The following is a 16,310-nucleotide window of genomic DNA, read 5'->3' on the forward strand; positions in this document are numbered from 1 at the left end:
GCTTTCAAAAAGTAAGACTCCTTTATTTTTCTACTTTTATTGTCCTGCAGAACACAAACTCTGAGAATCTTAATAGCTGGTAATATAATTTGTCACTGTGTAGACAAAAAACAAAATTATTCTCAGCATTATCAACTCCTGTGTGGCAGGGGAAGGTGGGTGTGACAGTTCAAAAAGAAAATGATCATGTGCTCTTGGAGATCTGTATCTAGTCATTAATGTGATAGCAGATACCTTGTAGTTCTGTTAGATTTATTTTGAATTCTCATCTTTGTGTTTGGAATTGTATTGTGCAAGACTGATGAGATCAGTCTTTGGAAGTTAGCTTAGAACTGCTGTAGCCTTTGCTTGCTCTGCCCTTCCTATCCTTCCGGTTTTTATTCCCCAAATGTATACAAATGTGAACACAAATACTGTCTTCATCTCAAATGTCTCCATCTGAGGACAAAGACGGAGTTCCTTTCTCATGTCCCATACTTGGCATATGGTAGCATTTATCTAGTTTTGCTAAGGACTGCAGAAGACTTGTTCTAGCAGAAGACTTGTTCTACCTTATGGCAATAAACTTTTCACAACTTTAAAATAAACAGAATTAAATGAGAGTTCAGAGTTAACTAGGATTTCGGCAATGGTACTCCAAGAGAGAAGCTCTTAAATTCCTCTTCACTGATCCACCAAATATTTGCTTTTGGACATCAGGAGCTGACAATTCATGCAGTGCTGTCTGTCTCTACAGATTCCTGTACTTGAATTTAGTTGTTCCAAGTGCAAATGATCCCACCAAGTAGCAGTGCTTGAGCAGCACAATCAGAATCTGTTTGTGTGAGGTCTGCATCCCCTTTTACACTTATACACCAGCAGCTTAAGTCTGGCTCCCCTGGCTGGCCTCAAGGCCTTACCTAATTCAGGCTTGCTATTTCTGTGTGGAACAGAAATAGATGCACTCAAAGGTAAAGTTGCCTGCTGCCCTTTAGGGCAGAAGTTGGTTTGGGAGCAGTATTTGGCTTTTGCTTTGAACCTGTGACAGTATTGAAGACAGTGCATAGTTGCAAGCCCTGATATTTTGTGAAAACAGCTGAGAGAAAAGGAAATAGTAGTTACGGCTGCTGTGTAAGATGAAGAAAGGAAATGGGAGCCTCCCTTAAGTGCGCCACTAAGAAGGATAGTTAAAAATAGCTGCTTTTCCCCTCTAAACAATTGTCTAAGTTGCCATAAATCTCGTGTTTTCTTGGGTCGTGGAGACAAGCCTCATTCCCTGGGTGTTCTGTTCTGAAACACCAGTTGTGTGTTTCAGAACACACAACTCTGCACACATTGATTTTTGCAGTACAGATGTTTAAAAGGAAAAAACAAACATTGAGGCCCAGCTGTAATTGTAATGAGCAAAAGCATGACAGTACTTTAAAAAAAAATATTGACAGTGGATGGGAGGAGGACCACAGTGAGATGAACTATCTTGCTGTTGCTTAGTGTGCCACCAGAGAAAAGGAACAGATATCTGCTTTGCTGCCTCCAAGTGCATTGTCATCCACTTCATCATCCATTCATTATGATCCAAACTGATGGATTTTTTGGGATTCATCATGCTAGGAAGCTGGTTGTGATAGCTTTGTAATAAGTAAAGCTGTTCTCAGAGAGAAAAGTTAGGAAAAGTGGCAGCTTTATCGCAAAACATACAACTATTAGAGATGCCAATTTTAAAAGGAAATTTTGGTTTTGGAATGCTTAGAAATTCGTTTATTGCTTTCTCACCAATGTTAACTGCTCTGTTTCACTTCTATGCAAAAAGTTCAAAAGAGAAAGTGCTGTCATTTCAAATATATTTTGGAGTGTTTTGCTTTGTGTCTTACCCTATTGCTGTTTGAGTTTTTTATATCATTCCTGACCACTACTAATTTCTTCAACTTGTTATGCCAAGCAGGCCACAGATTCCAAATAGTTCTAGTTTTGTATCATCCACTCATGCTCTTTGTCTTTTTGATTGAGCTGCTTCTGTGATGTTTAATGAAACAGCTAAGAAACAGATGACTAAAGAAGTAGTGTGTACAATTGCCCAACTACTTAAATATATTTTAATGACTCAGCAAAAAGTGTTTATTTCGAAGAGGCATGGTGGATGTTCCTTATTTTAGATGAAAGTGAATTTCTAATCTTAAACTGCATCTAAATTAGCAGTTCCAAGTGTCTGTACTCTGACACGCTTTCACTGCTTTTCTTAGAAGCAGCAGGAAACTAGAATGTTCCCTGTGTAGCTTTTTTTCTTCCTTGTCTTTTGACAGTGAATCTAGTTGGGGTTTTATATTGCGAGAAAAAACAAATTGTAAAGACGTGGACACATTGCTGGAATTTCATTACTTTTATTTCCTCTTTTTTCATATTTGTGTATTTCCTTTGGTTTTTCCACTTTTGTTTCTCTTTACTGCCCAATGTTCTTCAAGTCTGTGCAGAAGAGAGAAGAGGTAATTTGAGCCTTAGCATTATCCACTTATGTTGCTGGAATGCTTTGGTGTCTAATACTAGTACATGTAGCATTATTCTGAGTCCTGCTTTCTTTGTAGATACCAAGAAACTCCTAGACCCAAAGGACATTTAAATGAACATATGAAACCCTAAGAGTGTTTCCATTTAACCTTTTCTGAAGCTATTAATTTTTCCATCTCAAGTATTAAGTTTAGCGTGAGGGAGTCCAGTCAGCTACTGTCTGATAATCAATAAAAGAAGATTATATGGATTTACTCAGATATTTCCAGCTTCTCAGTGCAATTTGGTGAATTTTAAGATACATACTATGGTGAAACTTTCATGTAGTTGTGGCTATTTTTTTGTTTTAATCATTTGACTTCCAACTTCTTCCTATTTGTAACAGCCCTTATTTTTGCTAATGGTGAGCTTCGTAATTTTTCTTAAGGCTTTTTGTGAGTGTGAGAGAGCAAGCTCAGGATGACTGTGGTCCTAATTAAAGTTATTGGCTTTGGAATTAGGAGACAATATTTTAAGTCATCTTCGGACAGTTGGAACTTTGAGCATCCAAATTCCAAAATGGGCAATGTATTATTACTAGATTTTTGGATTAAAATGCTCTAGTTGCCAAACCTTACATTATGACCATATGAAAACTGTTATGAAAGTGGACATGGACACTGAGCTATAGTTTCTTTACTTTGTGGGAAACATTCTGACTAGGTGCAGATTTCAAACTATAATGAAAAAGTACAGTAGAATTAAAAGTACCACAGTCTTCTGTTGTGGAATACAGATGAATGTGTGATAGAGTATTGGTGAATAGATGGAAAGATAAGACATCTTTAATAGAAAAGGTTGTTTCAATGGTTTACTACTTGGAAGTAGTGAAATTTTAACATGAAAATTTAGTGAGGTGCAAGATTGCTGGTAACATAATTGGAGATTAACTTTTTTCTGTCTTGATTTTCCCCTGTGACTGAACGGCTGAAGCACCAGGTAGGCACTAGCCTAGCGTGAAGAATGAATCCTCTTCACAGGGGCTGTGGAATAAAGATCTGTGTAAGCATGTGGAAAAAACCACATATTTGAGTTAGTCACCAGAAAAGACTGGACAGAGAGGAATTGTTCTTTGCTGAAAGTGTTTATAGATTTCTTAGTAAATAAACTAAGGAGTAGATTTCTGATGATGATGCATGCACACAATTTGTGCATAATTATCTGTGTCTGCCATAGTATGAACGTGTTCCTACTTTCAGGTCTGTAGTATGTAGTTTGTTGGTGCTAAACAGGAATCTGCAAACCAATTAAAAATGCATGGTATCTTACAATTTTTATTTGTTGATGTAATTCTCTAAATACTACAGAATGCAAATATGTGGAGTTGCATCCAGATACCCCAGTGAGGTTACGGAAGAAATTAATTTAAAAAGAGATAAAAAAGCCAGCCACAAACTCAAAACTTCATATAGTGAAAGCAAGATGTTATAAAAAAGATCTCTTGTTGTATGCTTTGAAGTGAGCAGTTTATGTCCTACTGTTTGCTACAATAATATTTTTCTCCTAAGCACAACTTTGTGACCAGAATCATAGAATAAATGCCAGGGACCTAGAGGGTGAGCAGGGGAAGAATAAAAAGCTGCTTCTGCAAGGCAGAGTTACTCTTTATTGGAGACCACAAGCATTTCCAGTCTTTCTTTTTTTCTGCTGCAGCCACATCTTCTCCCTGGCTTTTGGTCTTTTCACTTGGTTTTGACCTCCTTAGCTTTTGTCTGCTTTCCTGAGCAGTGGCACCACTGCTGCTTTTTCCACTGACCTGTGTTCTGCCTTTTCACTGTTTTTCGCATACCAGCTTTCTTCATATTTTTGGGGCTTTTTTTCTATTTTGTGTGTTTCCCTGGGGAAAGGAAGATTAAAAGACAGAGTCATGCTTTTATTTCCATCTTTACCAGAGTAGCTGCTTGGCTGCTGGATGAGGAGCTGAAGTTCACCTCAGTTTATTTGAAAAGCACCAGATTTTTCCCTGTCTATGGAAGCAGCATGTGCAACAATCCCATGTCCTAGAGAGACTGTAGAACGTGTCCAGTGCTGCTGGTCTGAAAAATTGAGTTTCCAAACTAACAACCTCTTCTGAAGTTTTTCAGAGGCCTATAATTTTGGTACTTTGTCAAGAATATGAGCAATCCTCTCTCTGTTCCCCTTCCACTTCCCCACAAGAAAATAAAAAGCTCGCCGCAAACCAACCATGAGCCACACCCTTGGTATGAGGCAGCCCGTCTGCCACAGCTTAAATTCAGCTTCTTCCACTTTTAGAAGTCGTCAACAGAATACTTTAAAAAACGTCTTTTAATAGGGACTTCACAACCTATTTTTTCTAGTCTTACTGCAGGCATGACAACATCATTTTAACAGTCTGTTTTTAACTTCTAAGTAAAAAAGTAGAAAAGTGCTTGCTGTATGAAATCTGTGACCTCACTGATAGTTCAGTGAATGTCTTAAGCAACTGAAAATGGAGTTCTTCTAAGATGTGTCAGATCCTTAATTACAGGCAGAATTCCAGGCTGGGTTATAATAAATGTAATTGCTCCCTCCTCTCTCAATTTAAATTAAAAGTAAGTAAATATAAATAATGTCAACCCAACTGTCCCTCAATGCTGTCCTCAATTGGCTAACATTGAAAAGGTAGCTAACAGTGCAATTACTTTTTAGAAGAGTTCCTAAAACTTGAATTTCAGGTTATGTATATGAACATACTGAGGTGAAATAATGTGAAGATAAATGAGAACAAGAGTACTTGTGGTGGTCAGTTTAACAAAACTGAATCAGGATAAAAAGCCAATAACAAAACAGACCTGGTGTGTTAATGTAAATATTTGTAACCTATTTGATCTGAATTACCACTGTCTCCTGCTGTTTTGCAATTATGATGAAAACTTTCCTTCTGCTTAAATTTCTTGTAATATTATTAACAAATTTTTAAAGATATTAATTCAGTACTCAGTAATTTCATGGAGTTTGCATGGCGAAATCTGTAACTACTAGCAAATTTTTTTAAGAAGACAGGCAACTACTCCATTATCTAATGATGGAGAATTGACATCCCTGCTATTCTGCAACTTGTCCCCACTCCTGGTGCTTCTCAAACAAGCTAGCATCTGTGGAGGACAGTGTTCTGGTCACTGCTCAAGCTTGTTTTCTGCTCTGTAAGCAGGAGAATGTGTATTCAGGTGAGTGTTTTTAATGGACCTATTCACAAGAGCATTAAACTCCTCAGAGCTGCACATGCTCCAGTTTTTACAGTCAGGCTTCCGAATAACAAAACCTTGTATCCAGGGGAGACAAATTTTTGTGTTCTGTCTCTTGGACAATCCCAGTGGCATAAACTGTGTGTCTGACAACTAGTTTTATGTATGAAAGATGGTTTCAAAGGCCTTTACAGAAGAATTAAATGTTTGTCGTGGTCCCTCTTGTGAAGACAGTGCTTAATGGCTGTGCAGGCGTAGGTGTGCAGCTGGCTGGTGTGGATTAGGTACCTTAACACACCCTCCATGTTTTTGAGAGCCTGCATGAGGCAGTCTAGTATTCTAGTGGGGCCAGCAAGAGGTTTGATGTTTCTTAATTTACTCAAGACTTTTCTGTGGCCATGGGGTGTGTTGAAAAAAAGGAATGTGAGACACTGGCTGAAAGATATGGGGAGGAATCAGTGTAGAGTACCCCCCTCTTTTTGTGTATGCCGGGTGAAGCTTATAGAAGCTGTGATGAAGTAGTTACCCTTCTTGGACAGAATGTTTCATCCCCATCTTGATGAAACATTTGGTGGGATTCCTCTAGCAAGGAGAGACCTGCTTCAGGTCTGCCAGGCATTGCATTTGATAGGGCACTGGTTGTTGGGGGATTCTGGTACGCGCATGTTTTAACACTCATGTTTTAAATTCCCCAGTGCTGCAGTTCCAGTCACTGCTTATGATGAAATCATGTAACCAGTAAATTATTTACAGAGGCAGGGCTGCATTGGCAGAGGTGCCCTCATTGTGAAGTAAAAGCTCCCTAAAGCAATGAAACAATAGAGAGTAGAATTGGAGCAGAATTTAAATGAAGTAAAGATTTTGTGGCAGCCAGTCAGAAGGTCAGGTCGGGTTTTCCGAAGTACTGGCTGGGTTTGTCTCTGTAATTTGATACTGCAGCCCTGGAAGTTTGTAGAGCTTTCTGGTTTTTTTTAATAAGGTGACTAAAATGTGTGTTTGCTATAGTATCTTCTAATAAGCTACTATGGCTTTGCTTATCAAGAACCTGTAAGGAATTCACAGATCCTCTTCTCAGGTATTATTAACAAGGCTGTGGAGACAAGGTCACTTCAGTTCAAGCTGGTTAAGAAGAGCATGCTGACCACTCTTGGGATGGCAGAAATCATATATTTAAAACAACAGCAACAAAAATACACTTCTTTCTCTCTACCTCCAAACTTACTCCCACCCTTCACATCCCAGGCAAAAACCTGACTGAGAAGAGACTTGTTGGCAGATGGGAAGCTCCTGTTGTGACCATCCAGCATGGATTCCATAGGCCTCCCAGGTCCATAGCCTCATCTGAACAGAGCATGGGACAGGGATAGCTGGCTGTCTTGGATGGACATCAGGAAGGAATTCAGCAGAAATAAGGAATTGGATTCTGTGAGAAATTTTGGAACACCTTACATTTCAGTATCTCATGGATTCTTGCTGCTTTCAAATATTGTTACCACAAACTTGAATTTACTATCTAGTACTATCATTACAGGCTTTAGGTTATGTCAGCATGTCTTTAAAAGCAATCTGTAAGAGTTTTCATGTGTGTATTTGATGTTAAATCTAAGGTCAAATATTAACCAACATTACAATATTTACTACTAAAACTTACTTGCATAATTTTATGGGTTTTACAGTCATTATGGGTATGATACATTTTCAAAAGCTGTGTGAAACTGAGAAAAATGAGTTTTGAAGGTAGATTCCCCCCATACACAACCCTAATGGCCACTGAAGCTAGCAGACAAATTCTCTGGAGCTTTCTAAATATTGTTCATAAACAGTAATACATGTCTCATTTGTTTTTCTGATTCTTAACTATTCCTTGTGATTTACTACTTCATTAGAAGCAAGCCATTATCCCACAGAAAACGGTTTTAGAGCTAATATATACCATTGTAAGAAATAGTTTTGTTTTTTTTTTTACTTTCCACGGTTCCTGTTTAAGGTAAGGCTCTATAGTAAACTTTTGAAGAATTCTGAGTAACTTACCCTTTTATGAGTGAATTATCTGTTGTTCTTAACAGTTCATTGAATATACACAGAATAGTACGCCGTAGCTAGAAGACACTCCAAATCCTTTCAGCTGCAGATAGTCATATGTTTGGACAGACTCTGCATTTCAGTAGTTTCGAAATGTAATCTGTGTTACTGATGCTCTTGGAGGAGGTAGAACAAAGTGAAAACTTCAGGACTGGTATGTAAGCTAGGCAGCTGGAAGCAAAGGCCAATATTCACCTGTCATTAATTCAATGCAGAATGGTGCTTGCCCGGGTCAGTGCACTGGGATTTGCAAATGGTGCTACAGTGTCACCATTCTTACAGTTTGTGGTTTAGTGGGCAGTTTGTTACCTCGAAAGTAAGTAACCCATGAGATAATAAGTTACTCTGTTTTAAAATGTTTAATAAAAAATTCTAGCTGCGCTTCTTTTATGTAGATAATTTTATCAAGAAATACATTTCTCTCTGTCTTATCCCTTCCCCTGCCACCCTTCTTTTCTTCTTTTTCATTTCAGGGCAAATAGAAGTAATTTCTCTGTGGGGATGGTGTTTAATGTGTTTTTAAAAGATGATGTATAAATTTGTAACTATGAATGCTGAATTTGGGGTTTGCATGGCATTGCTTTTCAAGTGTCTGCAATTAACAGTAGTTGAGGTTTGGTGAGTGAGTGCCCTTTGAGAGGCAGAGGGGTACTTAGAGTTCTTTGCTTACTTGTGTCCCATTTGTCTCATTCTGGCAAGAGCCTTCAGGAACTAGGCAGGAGGCTGAGGCTTCTGGAGCTGATGATTTAGTCATCCTTCTACAGCAGCAATCCATTATGAAATCTCTCCCAGCTTCTCTCCTGCTTCTAGCAATGTAGTCCTTCCTCTCCCTTGTACTCATCTGGAACCCCTCATTAAGCAGATTTAAGTCTCTAACTGGCAGAAATTTAAGCACTGTTTTTGTGGGGCTACTGACCTAGTTTTCTGCCAGACTGGTGAGTTACAGCAGCTCATGGGGCTCCTGCTGTGGGTCAGCTCCAACACTTGTTAAATAGTGGGAGTGTGCAGTGCTTTTGTACCCTGCTTTGGAATTTTCAATGTTTCTGGCAATTATTCTGAGAAAGAAATTTACCTCTGCCTGCTCACTATTTATCCAGGAACTTAGGGCTGTTAGATGGTGAAACACAATCTGTGTATGTACTTAGATCCTGTGAGTGTCTGGGTTTCCTGATAACACACATATATATCCTATTGTAAACGTAAATTTGAAGAGCCTGTGGCACTTCCCTCTGGTGCAGAATGGTCTTTATTTCTTCTTTTATATTATTAGAGCAAGGTTTCATAGCTAGCTATCTAAACTTACCCTTTAAACATGTATCAGACTGACAACATAATTCATGTCTGTTGGTGAAGCAGGACTCTTCTGCATAGGAGATGAATGATTGTAACAACATGAAATATTGTAATGTCACAACAACACTTCACATACAAAATTTGTTGTAGAATAATACAGTATTTATGTGCTTTACAAAATGGGTTACAAGGTGTAAGCAGTTAAAAGAAATGCTTCATTATGAAAAGTCCAGGTGATTAACTAGTAAAGTTCATAAGATATAATTTTTTAAGACTCTGTTGCTGTGTATTTTTCTTCTAAGAGCAAATCTTTGAATTTTTTTCACCTACAGACAGATTCACCTGCCTTCCAAGCTGAAAGGCTTGGAAACTGTTTGCCTGCTTATGTTTCCTTATTTTAGTAACCATTTCTGTTAAGAAGATTGAAAAGATGTTCTGAGTAATCCAACACCTTTTTATCTTCCATTACTATGGAAGTTCATTCTTGTATAACTAATGTAAAGTAATTTTTGTTATGATGCAGTGCAGTTGTCTTGTGTGGTTAATCTGTCTTTATACATCATCTCTCGGAGAAACACTCCCTTTTCCCAGTGCCTTTGCCTTATCTTAGAGGAAGACCTGAGATGTTTGCATTGGACAAGTAGTCTTGAATTTCATGAATACTTGTGTGTAAGGAAAGGCAAGTCTGATTATTTGCAACTTGAAATTCCAAAGTCCACTGGTATTTGTCCAGGAGTGAAGTTACTCAGGGTCAGTACAAAGAAGGAAGTAACAGATTTACTGCTCAGTGATGGTTCGGAAATGTCTGTGTGGAGTAATTGCTAGCAGGAAACTGTATGGGAATAGGAAGTCTGAAAAGGCCAAAACTGGCAAGTTATAAAATTTGGGGAGAATCCAGGCACCTGTGACAAGCAGGCTTATTGCTGATTTTGCTCTTTAACTCACGTGATGGTTGCCCAACAATCTGCTTTTGATTTTGACTATTTCAATGTGGATTTGTTTCTTTTTATTTTAAAAAAAATAAAACTCTGTTTTTAAATATATAATTATGGTAAATTTTTCAACTTTTCGCTTGGCTTCTAGAGGTTTCTAGAAGCTTGTCAGAGATGAGTATAAAATGATTTTCAGGAAGGAAATCACATTGCTAGTAAATAATCCAATTAAACTTTAATGCAGAGAATGTATGCATGTCCGATTTCTCTGGGACAGAGAAATCGATCATTCATAGTTACTGAAACAATGAATGTTTTCTCTACAGTTTATTTAAAGGGATGTTCAGAGAACCTCTTGGCATATTCTATCAAAATATATGCAAATTGACTACCCAGAAGTCCATTCACTGAGCTGCCAAAAATGTATTAAAGCACTTCAGAAAAATTGAACTAAGCAATCCCAAAGTGTTATCAGTAATATAGCAGCTTATTTGCATTTCTCATTTCTTTACCGAGAAATCTGAGATTTTGTCATTGACTGGTAGATGTACTTGGTAATAGGTTGATGTGAAGTAGGTGATGTTACATTTTAGCTCCACAGAGGTCAAAGAATGAAGTGCAGTGGCATTTAGTGCTCAAAGGTTTAGTATTTTGCTCTTCTTTGTACAATTCTATATTTTTAATTACTCAGTGCAGGATGAGGTTGCATCTTAAACTTCTGTAAAATTCCCATAAAGGCACCGTGAGAAGTCAATGATTTCAAAAATAATTTCCCCATGAAAAAGTTCTTGGTATTAATTCGTGCATGGAATCACAAAATGGAATACTGAAACAATCAGAGGACAATGGCAGTTTTCTATCATGGGTCCAGCCAGCATTTGATGAGTACAACTTTCTATTTCAGTGATTACACCATTGGCTCAAAAATACTGGTTTTTTTTGCATTTGTGGAATTGTTAGCTGTTTGGCTCACTTTGGAAGGAAGCAGTGAAGCCTGGGGTGCAGTTCTGTGGCGATGGAAGTTGGTCTGAACCTGGGCCTGGCAGGGACTACCTTTGTGGACTTCCACCCACCTGCAGTATGCACTGGTAGCCAGCTAGCCTTGCCTTCTCTTCCCTGCCAGCCCCAGGGCTTCTCAGGACTAACCTTCCCCTGTTCCCAGTTTGTTCTTTCTCCAGAGCATCTCTCCAAACTGCTTCTCTGTGCAGTTCCATGAGTGTCAGCTCTGCCTCAAGAGAAACAGCAAGTAGGGGAGGGGAAGAGGCAAAATGGTGCTAATCCTACTTCAGCGTGGGTTGAGAGGCAGTGTAATGGCCCCGGGAGAGAAAGAGAGAATTATTCCTGGATTACTGAGTAACAGGGTTGTCTAGAGTTATTGAGCAGCCGATTAGGAGAAAAATCTGTCTCACCACAATTGGTCCGTGGAGCACAGGAGACCCAGTAGTTCACTACTGATGTGTGAAAAAACACATAAAACAACTTAAAGCTGCATTGTCTCAATGAAAATCTTGGCTTAAGTGTTGATGTTTTGGGAACTTCTTGCCTGACAGAGAGACAGAGATGTCTTTTTTTTCTTCTGCTATTCCCTTTGGTAGTTTACTTGATTTACAGGAGAAGGAGGCTTGTTTTGGCGTTTGACTATATTCTGCTTTTTAGTGATCTTTGGAGGAGGCCTCTGCTGCAAAGAAAAAGGAACTGTGTAACTTTTGCATGTTGTGTTACACACCGACTTCTGTTACCATCTTTTGAATTTCTGCAGTGATTATTTTTTTTAACCTCTGTTTCTGTCACTGGGTAAATAGCAAGTGGTGTGAATGCTTAAGTGTTGGGGTTTTTTCCTTTTTTTTTTCTTTTGTTTTGTTTTAAAGCACCCATTTCTACTTGAAAAGCATTTCTTTGTGGTACTTCCAGCCCTTATCTTTTGTTTCATGAGGGCCTCCCTAGAATTCTTAAATATGCTAATCCCTGGCAGAAGGAGGGTAAAGGCTTTATAGACATTTGGGGTTTGTGAACCTTTGGTTACTTAAGATAATAAGAAAATGTAAATAATAAAGATATATAAATGATGTGGATATTATTGTCTAAAAAGTGTACAGTAGATACAGGTGGCTTTTGAGTGACTTCTCTAGTGCTAGAGATGAGAGACTTTGAAACAGGAAACTTGCAGAGCTCTGAGGAACTGTTTCTAGCTCTGGTACTATATCATATTTGATGTCTTTCAAAATAATATTGTTGCTGTTCTGAAAAGCTACTTGTTTAAAAAAATCATCAGTAAAATTTTGCATAAGCTTATACTTAACCTATTTATAATCTAAATATTTCATACCGAAGATTTGATTATGACTGGGTTTTTCTTTTCATTTCCCATTTCATCTGTTGCTCTGTTTTAGATTATGTGGTAAGGTGATAGTTGCATTATGGACACAAGCTGTTACTATGGGGTTCTGCATCATATTCTGCATATCATGACATGCAAAAGAATGTGCAGTGTGTATGTTGCTTGAGATTTTAAGAAAATAATGTTCATTTTTGAAGAAAATATGGGACTGATACTTGATGTTAGCTCTATGATTTTTAGATATACTAGCATGAGCAAGAAAAGAAGGACATGAAGACTGATTTTATCACTGTATTTATGATCTATTGCAAACTTGCTAAATAGGAGGTTCAAAAACATTTCTTGGGGCACATACAGCAGAAAATTAACAAATCTTTAATGATAAGCACAAAGTTAAGAACGAAGTTATGTTCTGCTGAATACTGATCTCGAGTGATAAGTCAAACAATGACATTTATCCAGTGTTCATAATAAACAGCTTGGGTTTGCATAAAGATTTTTCTTGGTTCTTAATTGCTTTTTTTATAAAGTAATGCTTTATAATGGACTTTTACACAATTGGATAATTCTTTTTTTTTATGTGACTTGGTAAACAAATGGTTTTGGTAGTCAATTATGGACATTTTAAATGTCAGCTTACATGTTCTAAGGCTATAATTGTCTATTCCAACTCTAGAGAAAGATGTCAATCTTACCAAGATTGAAGCAGGTCATTGCTAGCAAAATGTTTTGTTGCTGTTTCTAATGCAAGCTGTTTCATGCCATTACCTTCCTGAAAAGAATATTGATTAATGACATTAAAGGGTATTGAATTGCATTTAAAATTTCGAATTGCTTAACATCCATATTTGCATTTTAGTTGGGTAAAGCCCATTGTTGCATTTCTATGGAAGTTGTGATTTGATACAGTTTGTTTCTTTGTAAAGACTGTTGGCGCATGTGCAGGATAGAACAGGATGATGAAAAGGAGAAATACTCATTTCATATCTGTAGAAGAAAAATTTCTAGAGGGTTTTTTTGTTGTTTTGTTTTGGTTTTTTTTTAAACACAAAATGCCATAATCTCTGACTTAGAGAGTCCTAAGTTGCTGCTGCTTAGAAACCAGAAAAGTGTACTGGAAAATATTGTATGTTTCTGTGTCTGACATCTGAAACTGGTCCGAATTGGAACTCATCCAAAAAACATATGCAGTGTGAGTGCTGGATTTGAAAAATACTGTACTCTGTTACTGGCACCAAGTGAATAGCTGGAGGGAAACTAATGTAACACCCTAAAACCTTTTCATACCCTGAGCAGTGAGCTTGCTGAAATGCCTTTTAACCAGCAGGATAATCCTTGTAAATGATGTACATTGGCAAAAACCTTTTTACCCATCTTGAAAATAAAGGTTTTCTGATCATTTTGCCAATACATTAAGAATGACAAAAGGCCATTCTTGGGCATTTTCCTGTGTCCTCTTGTTCAGCATCAGGCAGGGGATTTGTGCTGCACACCGATGGTGCTATAAATAAATAAGAAGTGTGGTTTTCCAGTGCACTCGTCCACTGCCTTCTGATGGAGAACGTGGAAGGTGAATGGCCTTAATCTGAAGCCTCACCCTTGCTGTGGTGTGTGTGCTTTGTCACCGTGTGTCACGTAGGCACTGGTGCCATCCTGCCTGCAGTGGGGGAGGTCCAGCGTCCTCGCAGCTCCTTCGCTCTGCTGCTGCTGATCCTGCTGCTTTTCTGCTTCATTACTCTGATGTGGGCATTGTTGATGCCTTTTCACTCTGTCCCTCAGTCTGATTCAAAGGCTACTTTAGTGTATCTAAAGGAAAAGGTCTTCCACCTCCTTCTCTCTCAAAATATACCCTACTTAGCTGAGTCAGTGGTGCGATTATGGAACTATGTTCAGCTGCACTGTTACAGAGATTTATATGAAATCGAGACTGAAATTTTCATCCAGTTTGGTGAGAAAATGATAAATGGAATAACAGGTTTTTCGTGATAGCAGCTTGCTAAATTACAGGTTGCTGAATATTGTTAAAAAGAGCAAACATTTCCATCTCTTCCATCCTCTTAATTATGCAGGATCAGTGTCTCTTCTCAAATATCCTTACGTATTAATTCTTATTTTTGCATTTCACAGGCATTCATTTGTATGTATTTCATAATCTGAAATTAACAAAATGAGAGGATGATGTCAGTTGCAACTCTTTCCTTCAATATCATATAGAGGATTGCTAATTATTTTAAAATGAAGTGATATCTAATACATTAAATCATTATTTAGGTATAAAAATGGGTTTACATTTCACCTGATAGCACTGTTATGACCAGTGGATATATAATTTGTGATTAACGTGGCAGTGAATTGTCGTGACAATGGTCATTCAGCCAGTGCCTTGCCCCTCTTGGGCAGGTGGACTTACCTGCTGTCTTCCAGCATCCTTTCTCTTGTACCCTTAATCTTCCTTATCTGTACTTTTTGTTTGCTGTTTGTATTTCCCACACCCTGTGTGTGCTGTTACTACTGTATTTAATTAAATGGTTCACCTTAGCAAAATTATCCAAAAAGAGTGCCTTGCTGAGCAACATGCTAGGGAACGCCTTTTGCAGGAAGCAGTGTCTCGTTTCCAAGTGTCATCTGGAGAGACCTGCACCCCCTTCTTCCTCTCAGCAGCGGGGAGGCATTAGGTTTTATCTGTAGCATTTATTACAACTTGACTTTGTGCTCATTAAAGCTCATACATGTATTTTATTGGGTACAATCTCTTGCTGTTCCTAATTTCTTGTTCAGTGATACATGATCAAGCAGTAACCTTCTTCCTTCCCTTTGGGAAAAGCTTCTTCTATTCCAACAAGGCTGGCATGGGTGGAGGGAGCTGATGCTGGTCCTAACCTAGGATTTACTTGGTGTGTTCATTAGATACTACAAATGTCTATAATGTAAGATTTGAAGTGTAAATTAGCCTTTGCTAAATACTATATATTTATAGTGTGTATGTAATTTTTATGTTTAAAACAAAAGGCTAGGGCTGAGAACTGCTTTCAGCACAAAATGGTAATAGGAGTAAACTTCCTACGTGTTTGTTTTGAGCTTGGGCAGTGCTGGCATTGAGCCTGAGGAGATGGGATTCTTTGTTGATTCACTGCTGGTAATTTACAAAAGTTACCCTTTTCAGATGGAACTTGGCTGCCAGTAGGATCTGAACGTGTGGTTTCTCACAGGGTGTCCCTCCTGTGCACAAGTGATCTTTTAGAAAGGATGTGTTTTGGGCCTTGTTAGCAAGGATTTGGGTTATACCCTGTAATATGATAGTCAAGCTCAAATTACAGTTTGAATGAAGTTTGCAAATTATTGTAGAGAAAAGTGTCATTTCTTTCCAAGTAAATAAACCCCTAGGCCAAACAAGAAAATCCTACTCCATAAATGGGTAAGAGACAGCACTTTCTGTACACAATTCATTGTCTTCTGGCTATTTTTTTTTTTTTTAAACTTGAAACTTAATCCACTTGGAAGCAGAGAAGCTGCTCTCTATTGTATGTTTTTTTGTTTTAAACCAGGCTTATAGTTAGTCAGAAAAGGAGATAATCTAAAATACGGATATGAAGCATAAAAATGACTGTCATTTAAAAAATGTGGAAGTATGAGTGAGCGTTACATTCTTGAGCAAATTGAGTAAGTGGTGTCACTAATGTGTTATTGAGGTATTTCTTTTGTTGATACTTGTTTAGAGAATGAATCTCCTTTGGCTTTGAAGAATTTTGTTCCTGTTGTAGTTATCTGCCCTATCTATCAGTGATGCTTAGAAAAGAAATAAGAACTTCTCTACAAGTGCTTTTTCCCCCCTCAAATATTGAGTATATAACTATGTTTCTAGCAATTGAAATTAGAAGAGTTAAGGGTTTCTTTTGCATCGAATATTTGCTGACTTGAACAGCTACAATACATAAACTTTGTTAATTGTTAGAAGGTATT

The 16,310-nt window shown here is 37.9% G+C and overlaps 1 protein-coding gene across 1 annotated transcript in view; it reads left to right on the forward strand.

Moving 5' to 3' along the window:
• Positions 1–16,310, forward strand: part of BMPR2 (bone morphogenetic protein receptor type 2) — a 104,977-nt gene that overhangs the window by 13,873 nt on the left and 74,794 nt on the right. The window lies entirely within an intron of this gene.

This window comes from Parus major, chromosome 7, assembly GCF_001522545.3.
Source record: "Parus major isolate Abel chromosome 7, Parus_major1.1, whole genome shotgun sequence".
Lineage (NCBI taxonomy): Eukaryota > Metazoa > Chordata > Aves > Passeriformes > Paridae > Parus > Parus major.